This window comes from Dendrobates tinctorius, unplaced genomic scaffold (assembly GCF_039654945.1).
Source record: "Dendrobates tinctorius isolate UK_male_01 unplaced genomic scaffold, ASM3965494v1 ptg000043l, whole genome shotgun sequence".
Taxonomy (NCBI): domain Eukaryota; kingdom Metazoa; phylum Chordata; class Amphibia; order Anura; family Dendrobatidae; genus Dendrobates; species Dendrobates tinctorius.
Window position 1 is genome coordinate 18,785,697 of NW_027361711.1, and position 17,127 is coordinate 18,802,823.

Sequence of the window (17,127 nt, forward strand, 5' to 3'; positions counted from 1 at the left end):
AGGAGGGTAAGAATAGGACTACCTGGGGGAGGCAGGTGTGTACGTGCCCCGGGAGGGTAAGAATAGGCACTACCTGGGAGGCAGGAGCATGCGTGCCCCGGGAGGGTAAGAATAGGCACTACCTGGGAGGCAGGTGTATGCGTGCCCCGGGAGGGTAAGAATAGGCACTACCTGGGAGGCAGGTGTATGCGTGCCCCGGAAGAGTAAGAATGGGCACTACCTGGGGGGTCAGGTGTATGCGTGCCCCGGGAGGGTAAGAATAGGCACTACCTGGTAGGCAGGAGTATGCGTGCCCCGGGAGGGTAAGAATGGGCAGTATCTGGGGGGGCAGGTGTAAGCGTGCCCCAGGAAGGTAAGAATGGGCAGTATCTGGGGGGGTCAGGTGTATGCGTGCCCCGGGATGGTAAGAATGGGCACTATCTGGGGGGTGGGGGTCAGGTGTATGCGTGCCCCGGGAGGGTAAGAATGGGCAGTATCTGGGGGGGGCAGGCGTAAGCGTGCCCCAGGAAGGTAAGAATGGGCACTATCTGGGGGGTCAGGTGTATGCGTGCCCCGGGAGGGTACGAATGGGCACTATCTGGGGGGGGTCAGGTGTATGCGTGCCCCGAGAGGTTAAGAATAGGCACTACCTGGGAGGCAGGTGTATGCGTGGCCCGGGAGGGTAAGAATGGGCACTATCTGGGGGGGGTCAGGTGTATGCGTGCCCCGAGAGGTTAAGAATGGGCACTATCTGGGGGGGTCAGGTGTATGCGTGCCCCGAGAGGTTAAGAATAGGCACTACCTGGGAGGCAGGTGTATGCGTGGCCCGAGAGGTTAAGAATGGGCACTATCTGGGGGGGGTCAGGTGTATGCGTGCCCCGAGAGGTTAAGAATGGGCACTATCTGGGGGGGGGGGGTCAGATGCATGCCTGCCCCGGGAGGGTAAGAATAGGCACTAACTGGGAGGCAGGTGTATGCGTGGCCCGGGAGGGTAAGAATGGGCACTATCTGGGGGGGGTCAGGTGTATGCGTGCCCCGAGAGGTTAAGAATAGGCACTACCTGGGAGGCAGGTGTATGCGTGGCCCGGGAGGGTAAGAATGGGCACTATCTGGGGGGGGGTCAGGTGTATGCGTGCCCCGAGAGGTTAAGAATAGGCACTACCTGGGAGGCAGGTGTATGCGTGGCCCGGGAGGGTAAGAATGGGCACTATCTGGGGGGGGTCAAGTGTATGCGTGCCCCGGGAGGGTACGAATGGGCACTATCTGGGGGGGGTCAGGTGTATGCGTGCCCCGAGAGGTTAAGAATAGGCACTACCTGGGAGGCAGGTGTATGCGTGGCCCGGGAGGGTAAGAATGGGCACTATCTGGGGGGGGTCAGGTGTATGCGTGCCCCGAGAGGTTAAGAATGGGCACTATCTGGGGGGGGTCAGGTGTATGCGTGCCCCGAGAGGTTAAGAATAGGCACTACCTGGGAGGCAGGTGTATGCGTGGCCCGAGAGGTTAAGAATGGGCACTATCTGGGGGGGGGGGGGGGTCAGGTGTATGCGTGCCCCGAGAGGTTAAGAATAGGCACTACCTGGGAGGCAGGTGTATGCGTGGCCCGAGAGGTTAAGAATGGGCACTATCTGGGGGGGGGGGGGGTCAGGTGTATGCGTGCCCCGAGAGGTTAAGAATAGGCACTACCTGGGAGGCAGGTGTATGCGTGGCCCGGGAGGGTAAGAATGGGCACTATCTGGGGGGGGTCAGGTGTATGCGTGCCCCGAGAGGTTAAGAATAGGCACTACCTGGGAGGCAGGTGTATGCGTGGCCCGGGAGGGTAAGAATGGGCACTATCTGGGGGGGGGTCAGGTGTATGCGTGCCCCGAGAGGTTAAGAATAGGCACTACCTGGGAGGCAGGTGTATGCGTGGCCCGGGAGGGTAAGAATGGGCACTATCTGGGGGGGGGGGTCAGGTGTATGCGTGCCCCGGGAGGGTACGAATGGGCACTATCTGGGGGGGGTCAGGTGTATGCGTGCCCCGAGAGGTTAAGAATAGGCACTACCTGGGAGGCAGGTGTATGCGTGGCCCGGGAGGGTAAGAATGGGCACTATCTGGGGGGGGGGGTCAGGTGTATGCGTGCCCCGAGAGGTTAAGAATGGGCACTATCTGGGGGGGGTCAGGTGTATGCGTGCCCCGAGAGGTTAAGAATAGGCACTACCTGGGAGGCAGGTGTATGCGTGGCCCGAGAGGTTAAGAATAGGCACTACCTGGGAGGCAGGTGTATGCGTGGCCCGGGAGGGTAAGAATAGGCACTACCTGGGGGAGCAGAAGTATTGGTGCCACAGACGGCAGGAATGGGCTGACGTGCCAGCATGTAATACCAGCGCTTCAGCTGTGTGGCATGCAGCCCCCTCCTCGCTGTGGGAATGAATGAATGGAGACCCCTCCCACCCAGGGATTCCCCACTCCACACAGCGAGGACACGTATGACAGTGCCAGCAGGATACCACCTGGCACAGTGGTGGGCACATTACACGGGGGGGTGTCCGGTACACCCCCATACTGATGGTGCAGGGCTGGCCCTGGGTGGCTGGTGGGGAGCAGGGCTGCTGCCCCGGGCTCTGCCGCCTTCTCTTCCTGCTCACAACTGCTTCACTTCACCTCCTCCCCTCACTGCCACCCCTGACAGCAGGAGCGCTGATTGGCCAGGCTCGGGTACCAAGCGGCCAGGATTGGCTCTCCACCTAGTCACGTGGGCGGGGAGTCACGCGCTTTCCGGGAACCCGTCAGGAAGGAAATAAACAAAACAAAGCAGAAAGCATGGAGACCGTCCGGGGGGAAGAGCGGCGACGGCGCCGGCAGAGAGGCGGCTGACGGGGCGCCCGGAGCACGCCTGGGGACGGGTGAGAGCACGGGGCGCCGCTGAGCCTGGGTCGTACCTGTGCCAGGGCTGCATGGCGGGGAGGCAGGTGAGGGGGGCGTGGTGCCCAGTCACACACCGTGTCCTCCCGGGATAATGACCTCTACACACCGCGCTCACGCCCCCTCCCGGTGCAGCCGGAGCTTGTTTCCATGCGGGGCAGGGGGTGTGTTGCTGTGTAGGGGGCTCTGCGGGTCCAGGGGGTGTGCGCTGAGGGAGGAGCCGCGGCTTTTACATAAGCAGCCCTCCGCTGCTGGCCTCAGGTTTGCTGTGGGGGAGGAGGCACAGCAGCAGCTCTCCCCGCACCCTCCCGCTCCTCGCATTGAATGGGAGCAGGAGATTGTTTATGTGTCCGCTCACAGAAGCTTTGCTGGGAGGAAGAGGGCGGGAGCGAGATGAGTGACACTGCATTCTGTCCAATCACAGTCCTCGCTGCGATGCGGCTGTCCAATCAGCTGCTGCCCAGGCTGTGACGCTGGTTAGGTTGCGTCCTTGCTGGAGCTGAGGCCATGTTGGCTGTGTACACCAGAAAGGGGTGTGTATGCAGGGCTGCTTGTTCTGTGTGTGGCTCCAGTGCAGCATGGCTGGCAGACAGGCCTCCTCTCATCTGTGTGCTCCATACTCTGCAGTGCCAAACTTCTGAGCTGCCAGCCCCTGTCCTGCTGTAGGGTATGTGCCCAGCTGGGTAGTCACCTGGCATCCCCAGAGCCTCACTAACTTTAGCCTGTGGGCTGGTGTGATGACATACAAGACTTGTGTAATAAGTAGTCATTTTATAGTTTACTCCTCTTGATCCAACTTTGAAGCGTGTTATTGTGTTGGACATGGCACACGTGACGCCTCAGTAATCCTAGTCAGGTAAGAATGGTTTTCTAGTCATTATCTAGGATGTATGTCCAGTGCCAGGCAGCGTCATTACATCTGTAGGTGTAAGTGCATGCACCTGTCCAAGCCTTGTGTACAGGCCCCCGTATTTCCGATCTCGGACAGCCACAGTCTGAAGCACTTTGTAAAATCGAAGACCCACTAAGGCCAGGATCATACGTCCATGTACGGATCACAATACCTGGCCCAACCGGCAAGCCTGCTACATACATCATGCTGCTGGCTCAGGTCAGGAGAGCTGTCGGGCAGCCCAGGTATTGGCATCCGAGCTTGGACTATACTGCAGCTGTGCAACCCAGTGGCTGGCCATGGCAGTTTCAGAGATAACAAATAGTCCTGAGCGAGCATGCTCAGATAAGGTGTTATCCGAGCATGCTCGTATCCTAATCAAGTGTTTTGGTGTGCTCAAAAAGTATGCTTGAGTCGTCTCTGCTGCTGTTCGATAGCCACAACACATGCGGGGATTGCCTATTCGTTATGTGATCCATACATTTGTTGCTGCTGTCAAACAGCCACGGCAACTCAAGCATTTTTTTTTTGAGCACACAGAAAATACTTGATTAGGACAGGAACATGCTCGTTCATCACTAGTAATAGCTAGGCTTGATCGAATCGCTTCAAATAAGTCCTTATCCGAATAGCTGCATCGAGGACCTGGAGCACTCCCGATAATCAGCTGATTGGCGCCACAGCTGCATGTGTGGCGGCTGTGTGACAGGTACAACACAACAAACAGGCCTTTTGAGGTTTAACCACAGGATCTCCATAGGATTCAGATCAAGGAGTTTACTGGCCATGGACCCAAAATGTTAATGTTTTGTTCAGGGAGACCCTTATGACTTTTCCCTTGTAACATGTTGGTTCATCATGCTGTAAAAAGCCTTGCTAATCACCACATTACCCCTGAATCATTGGGAGAAGTTGGTCTTGGAGGGTGTTTATATTACATTCTTTATTCATGGGAGTTTTCTTGGGTAAAATGAAAAACAACCTCACACATTAATGGTCTCTGGAAGGTTTTACTGTTGCATGACATAGGACTCATGGTCGCTCTCACCCTTTCTCCTCTAGACAATCTTTCATCCAGAAGTCCCAAGCAGTCTGCAGGGGGCTTGCTCAGAGAAAATAACTTTATCCCAGTCCTCTGCAGTCTAAATCTTGTACTTCCTGCTGAATGTTTGTCTGTTTTTGATGTTTTTCTTGGAGAGAAGAGGTTTATTTCTTGCCCTTACTGACACCAAGTCAGTCTTTAAAATCCTTTGCCTCACTGTGCACGTAGATGTACGGACACCTGCCCGCTGCCATTCCTGAGCAAGCTCTGCTCTGGTGTTAAACTGGTCCCATAGCTCAGTCCTCTGTAGGAGACTGTCCTGGCACTCACTGGACTTTCTTCGCTTCCTTCTTCACAGCAATTAAACCACTCTCTCCTTAACGTCAAGCACGTTGTAAAACCAAAATTTGTCAGTCTGAAAACTTTTGGCCATGATTTCCAGACCAACTGTGGGTATGCTGACCCAAACTCAACTGTTTCATAGGCATGTGTGAGGATTTTAAGTTCGGATCAGGAAACCCTCGTCCAGTCTGGAATTCACCACCCATAAAGGGTCTATGAAGCCGCACTGCAGATTTGTACAGTATTGATCAGTGGGGGACGTATGGCAATTACTTAAATCTTACATGCTGCTGACAGGTTGGAAGATTATTTTTCTGATTTTTTTTCTATTAATGCAGGTGTTGTCTTTGAGACCTTCTGTACTAGGTTTTAAGGATAGTTGACTTTTGAGCATGTATTTCTTCTTGACTACATTATTACTTTACTGACCAGGAAATGTTTTGTGTTTGCACTTTTTATTTTCCCTCATATTCTTCCAAGAGCTGTAACTTTAGTATTTTTCCATCAAATTTTTTTTTTTATGTGAAGTCAGTTTTTAATTCCACCATTCATTTTTAGTGTATAACGTACGGAGAGATGGGGGAGGATTCTAAGTGGCATGAAATGGAGAAAAAAATGTAATTCTGTAATTTTTGGGGGGTTTGCTTTTACTCTGTTCATTGGACAAGTCAGAAGTGGTGACGTGTTTCTATTATACTTTTCCTCTGATTGTTCCACTGTTGGTTTTGGATTACATATTCTGATGTAAAAAGCTCCTCATATACTGACCGTGTGAACGTGACCTAAAAGCCAGTTACAACTCCCAGATCCCAGTATGTTCCACATTGTTTGCCATAAAGGTTTATCAATATTATGCTTTGATACATTTCTTTTTTCCTTTAGGCTGTGTGCCCACGATGCGATTTTTAAGCGTTTTTGCCGCGAAAACGCTGCGAAAACGTTTAAAAAACTGGTACAGAACGCACCCCATGCATTCCTATGGCATTCCGCACATGCTGTGCTAATGCTGCGCTTTTTTCTGCGGCGGAATCGCATCGCGGAAAAAAACGCAGCATGCTCATTCTTTTTGCAGAATCGCAAAGAATTGACGCGATTCCACACCCATAGGAATGCATGAGAACCGCTTACTTCCCGCATGTGGCTATGCCCATCATGCGCCAAGATAAGCGTCTCATGTGCGGTTGGTACCCATGGTGTGGAGGAGAGGAGTCTGTCCTCCAGGCCCTGTGTACCATACCCCTGTAAAAAAAAAAAATAAAAAAAAAATCGGGGTATATTTACCTTCCGGCGTCACGCACAGCCTTTCCGGGCTTCAGCGTTCCCAGTAATGCCTAGCGGCAAGGACCTGTGATGACGTAGTCTCGCGTTACTCTAGCGGTCTCGTGAGGTCACTATAGCAACGCGAGACCAACGTCATCACAGGTCTCGCAAGTCATCACTGGGAACGGGAGCATCGCTGAGACTACGCGGGATGTCGGAAGGTAAATATACCCCGATTTTTTTTTTTTTTTTTTTTTTTTTTAATCATTTTTAACATTTTATCTTTTACTGTTGATGTCGCATAGGCGGCCTCAATAGTAAAAAGCTGATCACACTTGTCAAACACTATGTTTGACGAGTGTGACCAACCTGTCAATCACTTTCCAAGCGATGCTTCAAATCGCTTGGAAAGTGCTTAAATTTCGCATTTGAAAATCGCGGCAAAAACGCGCGTTTTCTGGGAAGGAGTCCGGTTTTGAGTGTCCGGTTTAAAACGCTACGTGGGCACATAGCCTTAATGGCAGACAAGTGGGTAATATGAATTTTTGTATTTATTTATTTTTTTAATATGTCTTAACTTTTTTTTAAAGATTTTTAGGAGACCCGAATCTTTGTTTCACTTGTACTACATACTGCAATACTGTAGTATTGCAGCATGTAGGAAAAATCATGGCCTCCTGTGGAGCTCAGCCTGTAGTGGAGTACCAAGATTGCAGCCAAGTGCTGCCATTGTAACCCATTGGCACCCAGCGATCACAACTTCACCTTGCCACAAGTTGAGCAAAAGTACATTTTCTGTTAGTTACATGTCTTTCATTAACCTCTCATAAACTGCTACTTGTTTTTGGTTGAATGTGCTGACAGTATGGAGGGTTAACTATACATTGCCATGTTAGCAATCAATATGGCTGCAATTCCTCTTAGAATTCTTGAATGTCTGCCATAGCAAAGCAATACAATCATTATTTGGGACTTCTCTTGGATATACAATAGTAGTTTTTTTTTTGCTTTCTGTGGAAATCCTATTTTAGCCTTAATATATTCCTTCTTCTGCCTGCAGGTTCTCTGTTAATAGTCAGAATCCTCCTCTGTCACCAAAAATAGGCTTTTCGAGCAGTGCCACCATCATACTAGGAGCAGCAAAGCTCATGGCCACCTTTTTTGTATAAATGTTTGTGTGACAGCTTGGGTGGGTAATACTGTAATTTCGGAAAGACGGAATAGGACTTTACTGGGACTGTATCAAGAATTTGTCATAAACTACAATTTCCCAGCGATCTGATGACAGAGCGATAAGGAGAACACAGACAAGTGCAGCCTGTCCCCACCCCAGGGTCAGAGGGAAGCATGAATGATCAAAGTGCTGCCTAGCTCAGCCCATACCGCATCAGCACTAGTGATCTGGTTCCTGTTCTGGGGCCACCTGCCAATTGTTCGGACTCTTGGCAAGGTTACATAAAGGCTTTTTATTGCATTGTAATCAGACAGAAACATATAATTGGGTGAATCATACTCTCGTTAAAGGATATGGACTCCTTTGGGCCTTTTTTTTTTCCTTTTAAAATACTTACCGTAACTGCATGTATTTTATGGTAAAAAAAAATAGCGCCTGTGCTTTGTGAAATATTGCGTCCCATTTTTTTACATGAACAATTTAATAAAAAATACAAAATAGTATCTCATCTTTATAATTGTAATGCATCTTTTTATGCATAATGGGGAGAACATACAAACTCCTTGCAGATGTTGTCCGTGGTGGGATTTTAACCCAGGACCCCAGAGCTGCAGTCCTAACCACTGAGGCACCGCGCTGCCGGTATATCAAACTACCCCATTCTGCAATCAGAGGAAAAGTATAATAGAAAAGCGTCACCACTTCTGGATTTATCACCCACTTCTGGTTTTGGCTTTTGGCTTAAAAATACTGATGTAAAATACTGACCAAATACTGAACGTGTGAACACTGCCTAAGGCTGAGGTACAGCGTAGCATTTGCAATACATGTTGAGTGTCAGAAGTTAAGGAGCCACTTCCTCATTAGAAATTCATTGCAAAGAGCTTACTTATTGTTAATGACCTCCATGATATAGGAGTAACCGCACAACCATTTACTATCTTCAGCTCATTCCTAATGATGCAGCCAAAACGCTCTGACTTTCAGGAAGTTGCTTCTTAGTAGTCAAACTTCAGATTCGTGCTACAGTTACTCCTAATGCTATATGGTCCGCCAACATTTTCTTATCAGAATGGGCTGACTGATTCTTATAGTACAAAACAGATAATATAAAAGGTAAACACTACAGGATTTTTGGGGAAACCACTTCAATTATGAAATGTGGTGCCACATCACTTTAGCACAATATACATGCATTTATGGTAAGTAAAAATTCCCAAATGTGTCCATATCCATTAAGTCCTTCCAGTTTGTAAGCAGAAGCATCTTTAGGAATGCTCTGAATCATGCATTTTGTCCAACTTGAAGATTCCCCCCCCCCCACATTAGTCAGTTATTAGTACTACCAGTGATGAGCGCAAGTGCTTGTTCCTAGAGTTTGGCTAGGGTGCTCTAGCATGCACCAAGTATCGCGAGTGCTCGAAAGACATGTTCAAGTCACTTCTCCCGCATTTATTGAGGTTGTTAGAGAGTCACAAAACATGCAAGGAATGCCTGACAAACAAAGGCAATCCCTGCGTGTTTTTTGGCTGATTAAGGCGGGGTCACACTGCGTTAAGGCAGTCCGTTTAACGGATTGCGTTACACCACTGCATAACGCGGTGTAACGCAATCCGTTAATGCTGCCATTAACCCCCATTATCGGGCGCATCACCAACGCATGCCATAATCTGCATGTGCTAGCGATGTGCCGTCATGCAGTGACGGACCCTTGGACGCGGGCTGCAGCATCCGAGGGTCAGTCACCGCTAGCGCAGATGAAGCATCTGCGCTAGCGGTATAGCATAACGCTATAGCGTTAACACAGCCCGTCAACGCTATGCATTGAACGAGCTGCTTTAACACAGTATGAACCTAGCCTTACAGCTGCGAAACGTGGTGGTGACTCGATTATATCACTTGAGCATCCATAATACTCTGCACGTACTTGAGCACCTTAGGCAAACTCTAGGAACAAGCACTTGCGCTCATCACTAGTTATTACTTATCAGAGATCTGATTTGGTTTCTATGGGCAGTGCTTGCTATCCTCAAAATTAGTAATCCTGAGGCTCAATGTGTTATCCTGGCCTTGTCATCTATGCTTTATTCCAGGTAGCGAAACTGCTTGGCTAATAGGATACTGCATACATGTGCCTGTGAAAAAAAATCACTTAGTCCATCCTCTTCTCTAGTACGCACATGATAATTACACTGGATAATTTTACAGGGGTTGTCCACTACTAGGACAACCCCTTCTTTATTAAAATGCTTGGCGCCCCCCCATAAAACAATAAAACCTATACTCTCCTCTTGTGCCGGCGCCGTTCTCATGGTGTCGGCACTCGCGGTCTCTGGGCTCTTGCGTGGTTGTTGTGACGTGCCGCCCAATCAGCGCTGGAATCACTGTTTTTACCTTCGGACAAATCGAACATGAAGAGGAAGTTCAGGCTACAGCTGATTTAGGACTTCCTCTTCCTGTTCAGTTAGAAGGTGGAAACAGTAACGCCGGCGCTGATTGGGTGTGGGCGTCATGTGTCACAACAACAGCATGGGAGGTGCAGGACCACGAGTGCTGACACCGCAGGAACGGCGCCAGCACAGGAGGGGAATATTAGTTTAATTATTGTTTGGGAGCCAAGCGAAGGGTATGAAAAGAAGAAGTCGATGTAGAGGACAACTTCTTTAATTCCTTGTGGTAATGAGTCCCAGTCACAAATTGTTTGTTCAATAATCTGAAATGTTAGCATAGCAACTATGAGATTTAATAGAGCGAGCGCCCCTCAAAGCCTTTGCACATAGCTGGTGGGTTGGCAAGTCAGCCGGGGTCCATTAATGTATGTCTATAAGACATAATACAATGCAATACAGGGTGTATCCTGTATATTGTCAGGCCATCACTTGACCACAAGAGATTTTATCCATTGGAATAGCTTGTAAAATAAGCAAGCAACTTTCCAGTTTACTGTTTAAAGGGAATCTGTCAGTAGGATCAACCATTCTAAGCAGTCTATTTGGGTAAGCCAGTCAGAGAAAGCTGAATAAAATGTTACCTTGATATCTGCGATCTAATGTCATATTTCAGAGAGACACATTTTTCTTATATGTAAATGAGCTGTTGCTAGCTATGGGTGGCTACAGATCTGCTTGAGAATCTGCCTCCAGAGTATATTTTATGTGAAAGAGAATGTTACCAGTGTGACACAAGTAATACAAGACATTTTGCACCCATAATCACATACAACTCTGCATGAGACATGGTTGACTTTGGTTGTACTAACACATTTGCAGGTGTCCTCTGTGTTTGAGCTTCCATTACTCGGGGAGTGTATATAGAAAGGAGTACAGCAGAGCAGACAGCACTTCTATTGTTTGCTATGAAACAAGGTTCAACTCTGCTGTACTGTGTTGGTTATATAAAGGCACAGCTTTGCAGTGGAGCTGACAGCACTATGAGAGGCCTAGTGTTGCTGCAAATGTGACAAAGTGCCCTGCTGTTGGACTGTTATCTCTGCTGTACTGTGTTTGTTGGCTCTGATTTCACTGCAGAGCTGTGTATGATTATGAGAACAAAACATGCACATTGCCTCGTTTAATTCCCTAGAGGAATATTGCATGGCTTATAAGCCTCCTTACACTGGCATGTCACTCTCCACAAGGAATATGCAAATTGTGCCTACAGAGAGGAAAAGGACTAGAACTCAAGTGCCACCAATAGGAAGTAGCCCTCCTAAAAGTCATTATCAATTCTAATGGGCCTTGTCAGATGACTTTAGATAAAAGCCAAAATCTCAATTTGCAGACATTGTGTTTCAGGTTACTGCCCCTTGTTGGTGCAAAGTGTGAGATCTGGTTTGGCTGGGTGAGAGGTGTCTGAACGGGATCCAAGGAGTATCGTTCCTCCTTGCAGGAAACTACACGTCATGCCTGACATTCCAAGGTCAGGAGACTTTTAAGCGCAATATTCCTCTGGGAAATATGCAAATTATTGGCATGACGTGTCGTTCTCCGCAAGGAGTAAAGTTGCTCTGTGAAGCGAGAAACACTACCCCTTAGATATCAGAGCAAAGTGTCAGGGTCATTACATATCACACCGATAATGCCACTTTTATTTAAAATAATCTCTGGGGACAGACTCTCAAGGACATGTGTACCATTTTTTAATAGCTTAATTATCTAGATAATTGACCATTTCTGTTGTCAAGCAGCGGTGACCAAATACTGTGTATACTCGTGTATAAGCCGAGATTTTCAGCACATTTTTTTTGTGCTGAAAACGCCTCCCTTGGCTTATACATTAGTCATTGTCCAGAAAGCCATCAGGGGAGGGGGAGCGGCGGAGCAGTGGCAGGAGCCAGCGGCTGTGGCACAGTGACAGCAGCAGCTGCAGCCGCCGGCTAGCAGAAGACATAATGCTCACCCGCCTCACGCCGTCGCTGCATCTCCTTCCCGGCACAGCAGCGCTTCCTGTACTCAGCGGTCGCGTAGTACCGCTCATTAAGGTAATGAATATGCCCTGCTCTCCACTCCCATAGGCGAGGAGGGAATATTCATTACCTTAACGAGCGGTACCACGTTACCGCTTGGCACAGGGGAGATGCAGCGATGGCGCGAGGAGGGTGAGTAGGACGGGGTGAGGGGTGTGAGCCATGCATACAACGATGGGAAGGGGGAGCCGTGCCAGGCATACAACAGGGGGAGCCACACATAGGACAGGACGGGGGTAGCCAAGCAAAGTAGGACAGGGATAAGGGGACAATGCATACCCGGCTTATACTCAAGTCAATAAGCTTACCCAGTTTTCCGTGGCAAAATTAGGTGCCTTGGCTTATACTAGAGTATATATGGTTTGTGCAGTGCTGTCAAGCTATTTTCTATAGAATTTGTAAACTAGCCAGGATCTGTGACATACACTGTTGGTTCTTGTTGCCAGCCAGATTGCGTGCCACTGCACTTCTTCAGTGCTGCCAAGGCAAAGCCAAGAGTTTAAATTTCAGGGGCTTGGCTTTCCCTTGATGTCAGACATAGGGAGTTAAAAGCTTCTTTCCCACAGGAAATGGCTATTTTCTGTGTATTGTAAGTTTTGCAGCAAAAAAACTGGGAAAACTTATTGACTCACATATAAGCCTAGGGTTAATGGTGGTCCAAGAAGATGCTCCATAGATAAAAACCCCCAATATGCTGCTGCACAAAGGTTAATGCTGGCCCAAGAAGATGCTCCATAAATACCCCCCAAAGTATGCTGCTGCACAAGGGTTAATGCTGCCCCATAAGATGCTCCATAAATACCCCTTACTTGCTGCTGCCGCTGCAATTAAAAAAAAAAAAAAAAAAAAAAAAAAAAAAAATGACATACTTACCTCTCCATCGCTGTGGGCCAGGTGCCGGTGTCTTGAGCCCCCGGAACCGGCGATATTTACCGGTCCCTGTTCCATTGCCGTCCACCGCTGTGTCTCCCGGGTCTCTGCAGTGACGTTCAGCAGAGGGTGCGCACTGACTACTTCATCGCGCCCTCTGACCTGAATGTCACAGCAGGAGGACTCGGAGACACAGCGGTGCACGGCGATGGAATGGGGACAGGTGAATATTGCTCTGCCCCCTTCATACTCACCCCCTCCTGACGCACGGTCTTCTCTGCAGCCCCTGCTTCACCGGTCGTCTGCTTCCTGCATTCAGCGGTCACGTGGTACCGCTCATTAAACTCATAAATATGCGCATATTCATGAGTTTAATGAGCAGTACCACGTGACTGCTGAACGCAGGAAGCAGACGACCGAGGGAGAAGCAGGGGCTGCAGAGACATGCCAGGAGCGGGTGAGTATGGTCTCTGACACCCCCGCTTCGCCCACCCCCGGTATATGACTTGCGTATAAGCCGAGAGGGGGACTTTCGGCCCCAAAAAATGGGCTGAAAATCTCAGCTTATACACGAGTATATACGGTACATACAGTTGAAACCAGAAGTTTACATGCACTATATAAAAAGACACATATGCATGTTTTTCTCAATATCTGACATGAAATCAGAATTTACCTTTCCTGTTTTACCATAATTGTTAATATTTGCCAAATGCCAGAATAATGAGAGAGAATGTTTTGAGGTATTTTTGTTACTTACTGCAAAGTCAAAAGTTCACATACACTAAAATTACTATGCCTTTAAACAATTCTGGACTGCCCATATGATAATGTCATGTGTTTGGAAGCTTCTGATGTTGTGTTTTTTTTTTTTTTTTTTTTTTATTGTCATCATCTGAGTAAATTAGAGACACACCTGTGGTTGTATTTTAATGTACACCTGAAACACACTGCTTCTTTGTGTAGCATCATGGGAAAGGCTCAAGAAATCAGCCAAGATATCAGGAAGAGAATTGTGAACTTCCACAAGTCCGTTTCATCCTTGGGTACAATTTCAAGATACTTGAAGGTGCCTCATTCATCTGTGCAAACAATTAATGTACAAACAAGATGGGAATGTCCAGCCATCATACCACTCAGGAAGGAGACATTGTCTGTGTCCCAGAGATGAACGTGCTTTGGGCAGACGTGCATATTAATTCAAGGACAAAAGCAAAAGACCTTGTGAAGATGATGGCAGAAGCTGGTAAGATTGAGTCAATATCCACAGTGAAATAAGTACAGTATCAACATGGGCTGAAAGGCCACTCTGCCAGGAAGAAGCCATTACTCCAAAAGAAACATAAAAAAGCCAGATTAATATTTGCAAATGCACACAGGAACAAAGACCTTAATTTTTGGAGACATCTCCTGTGGTCTGATGAAACTAAAATTGAACTTTTTGGGCATAATGAGCATCATTAAGTTTGGAGGAAAAAGGGAGAAGCTTGGAAGCCTAAGAACACCATCCCAACTGTGAAGCACAGGGATGCCTGCATCATGTTGTGGGATTTGTTTTGCTGCAGGAGGGACTGGTGCACTTCACAAAATAGATGGCATCATGAGAAAAGAAGATTATGTGGCAATACTGAATATCTCAAAACAGCCAGAAAGCTATAGCTTGGGCGGAAATGGGTCTTGCAAATCGACAATGACCAGAAGCATACTGCTAAAATGGTAACAAAGTGGCTTAAGGATAACAAAGTTAATGTTTTGGAGTGGCCATCACAAAGCCCTGATCTCAGTCCTATTAAAAATTTATGGGCAAAGCTGAAAAGGCAAGTGTGAGCAAGGCGACCTACAAACCTGGATCAGTTACACCATTTTAGTCAGGAGGAATGGGCCCAAATCCTGACCAACTATTGTGAGAAGCTTGTGGAAGGATATCCCAAACGTTTGAGCCAAGTCATTCAGGATGAGGGCAATGGTACCAAATACTAATTAAATGTATGTAAACGTTTGACTTTGCAGTAAGTAATAAAAATGCCTCTCTATTCTGGCATTTGGCAAATATTAATAATTATGGTAATGCTAATTGATCCAAAACAGGGAAAGGTTTATTCTGATTTCATGTCAGATACTGAGAAAAACATGAATGTTTCTTTCTATAAAGTGTATGTAAACTTCTGGTTTCAACTGTTTTTATGGGGGGTCCAGAAGCTGTGTGGGTTGCTCAGTTGGCTCTTTCATAACAATGACCTTTGCAATAAAACATTTTTTTGGGGACTGACACAGCTCCATACATTGTGTAAGGGTCCCGTTTCACTTAGTGACGCACCAGCGATCCCGACAACGATATGATCTGGTAAGGATCGCTTGTGCGTCACTAAATGATCACTAGTAAGCTGCCAAACAGGCAGCTCTCATCAGCGACGCAGCAACGATCCAGCGATCAAACACAGCGATGCGCACTGGCCAGCGGGACGCCGATGTCGAAAAAATGGCCCAGGACATTCCTGCTCGATCGGCCATATCCAGCTGGGAGGCCGGTCGCTGTTGCGTGTCACATGTAGCGAGATTGCAGGCGAGATCGCTGTTGCGTCACAAAATCAGTGACGCATTAGCGATATTGCTATGTGAGACGGGGCCTTAAGTGTCACTGAATGGCACTGCAAGCCCTCCCCTATTTACCTGTGTGGGAGATCATGAGAACTTGTAGTACTGTGAATCACAGCCACTATAAATGCGGAGCTGTGTTCCTTCCAATGCATTGTGGTCTTTTCAATTGCATGGTCACTGGGGGGGGGGTATTAGGAGACAGGACAGGTCATAAATGTTAGTCTTGGAAAACTTATTTAAGGCCCTCTTTAACATCTTATTTTGGTAGGTAAAAATGTGTTCATTTGGAAATTCTAGATATGTATTTTATGTACAAATTATCTTGGTTTCCTGTACTTATATGCATATGCGATTACTCAAAAAGAGACTTTGTCATTGATGTCTACACACTTTTTCCACTGGGGGAAATCTGCTAAGTTGACCATGACAAATGTGCTATGCCTTAAATGTCTTCCTCATTGTGAATGTTGTGTGATCAAGAGGAAAGGTTATTCGATGGATGCTTGACTGATTTACAAAAATGACTTGGCTTCTAAACGCTGCTTGTGTAGCAAAACTTCTATTAAACTTCTATCTTTTACCTAACTGATTTTAATCCCTTCATGCTGCAGCAATTTTTTGGACACGAGATGCACCACTCAGTTTACTATTACATTTATTCAGAAGTAGCAAAACAATTGTTTGTAGAATGGCGGAAAAAACAGCAATGGCATGTTTGTTCTTTGAGAGTTACTTGTGTGGCCTTTCCTGAGCTGTAATAAGACAATAACTTTATTATCCAGGTTAGTATAATTACAGCAATACCAAATTTCTATCATTTTTTTGTTTTACTACTTAAAAAACGTGGATCTGTGTTTAAACTTGGTAATTTGTAAGGTGATGCGATATTGGCATGTATACAACTTTTTGGTCTCTATTGATATGTTAAAGTTTGGACTTTTGGAAGCGATAATACCAAATATAATTTTTATTTTATTTCACAGAATGGGAATGGGGTGGTTTTTAGTATTTATTTTGGTTTTATTTTTAAATATTTTTTTTCTATTTGAGCCTTTTATTTGGCCTATTTGCATGTGGATGTACAACTGCTCCTTTTCTCCCATTGACTAAAAAATAAAATAAATGAAAACTTTCACTCCTTTGGTAAGAAGAGTAAAGTTCTTAAAGAATATTAAAGCACTTTCCTGTTCACATCTGTGGTGGAAAATATTTTAGGAGACTCACTTGCAAATCCTGTCATTTTTACCTGTACAAATAGTGCATCAAACTACTCTATTGCTTTGGCATAGTGCCGGCTTCTATGCTTCAAGTGTAATGAACCCTGGTGTATTTAGTGGCGTCTGTTGGGTGCTATGTGTGTCCGGCTTGCAAGAGATCTGAATTTACAGATTTCTTTTCCTCTTATGAACACAATTATGGAATAATAGTAGCAGAGATATGAATAGTCTACAATCCCAATTCAAGAAAAGCTGGTACACTGTGTAAAATGTAACAAAAACCAGAATGCAATGATTTGGAAATCTCTTATAGCCATATGTTATTCACAACAGAACATAGAATGTATCAGAAGTTGTAACTGAAAATTTTACAATTTAATTGGAAA

General features: G+C 46.8%; 1 protein-coding gene across 4 annotated transcripts in view; it reads left to right on the plus strand.

Moving 5' to 3' along the window:
- Positions 1–2,708: 2,708 nt before the first annotated feature.
- CREBRF (CREB3 regulatory factor) overlaps positions 2,709–17,127 on the plus strand; it is a 58,077-nt gene continuing 43,658 nt past the window's right edge. The window contains exon 1 of one of the 4 annotated variants that reach the window (XM_073575229.1): positions 2,709–2,862. The gene's annotated coding sequence lies outside the window, so the exon portion shown is untranslated. Of the gene's footprint in view, positions 2,863–2,909; positions 2,929–3,164; positions 3,415–3,448; positions 3,738–17,127 lie in introns of those variants that run through there. The other 3 variants (XM_073575232.1, XM_073575230.1, XM_073575231.1) reach the window with 3 other exon arrangements.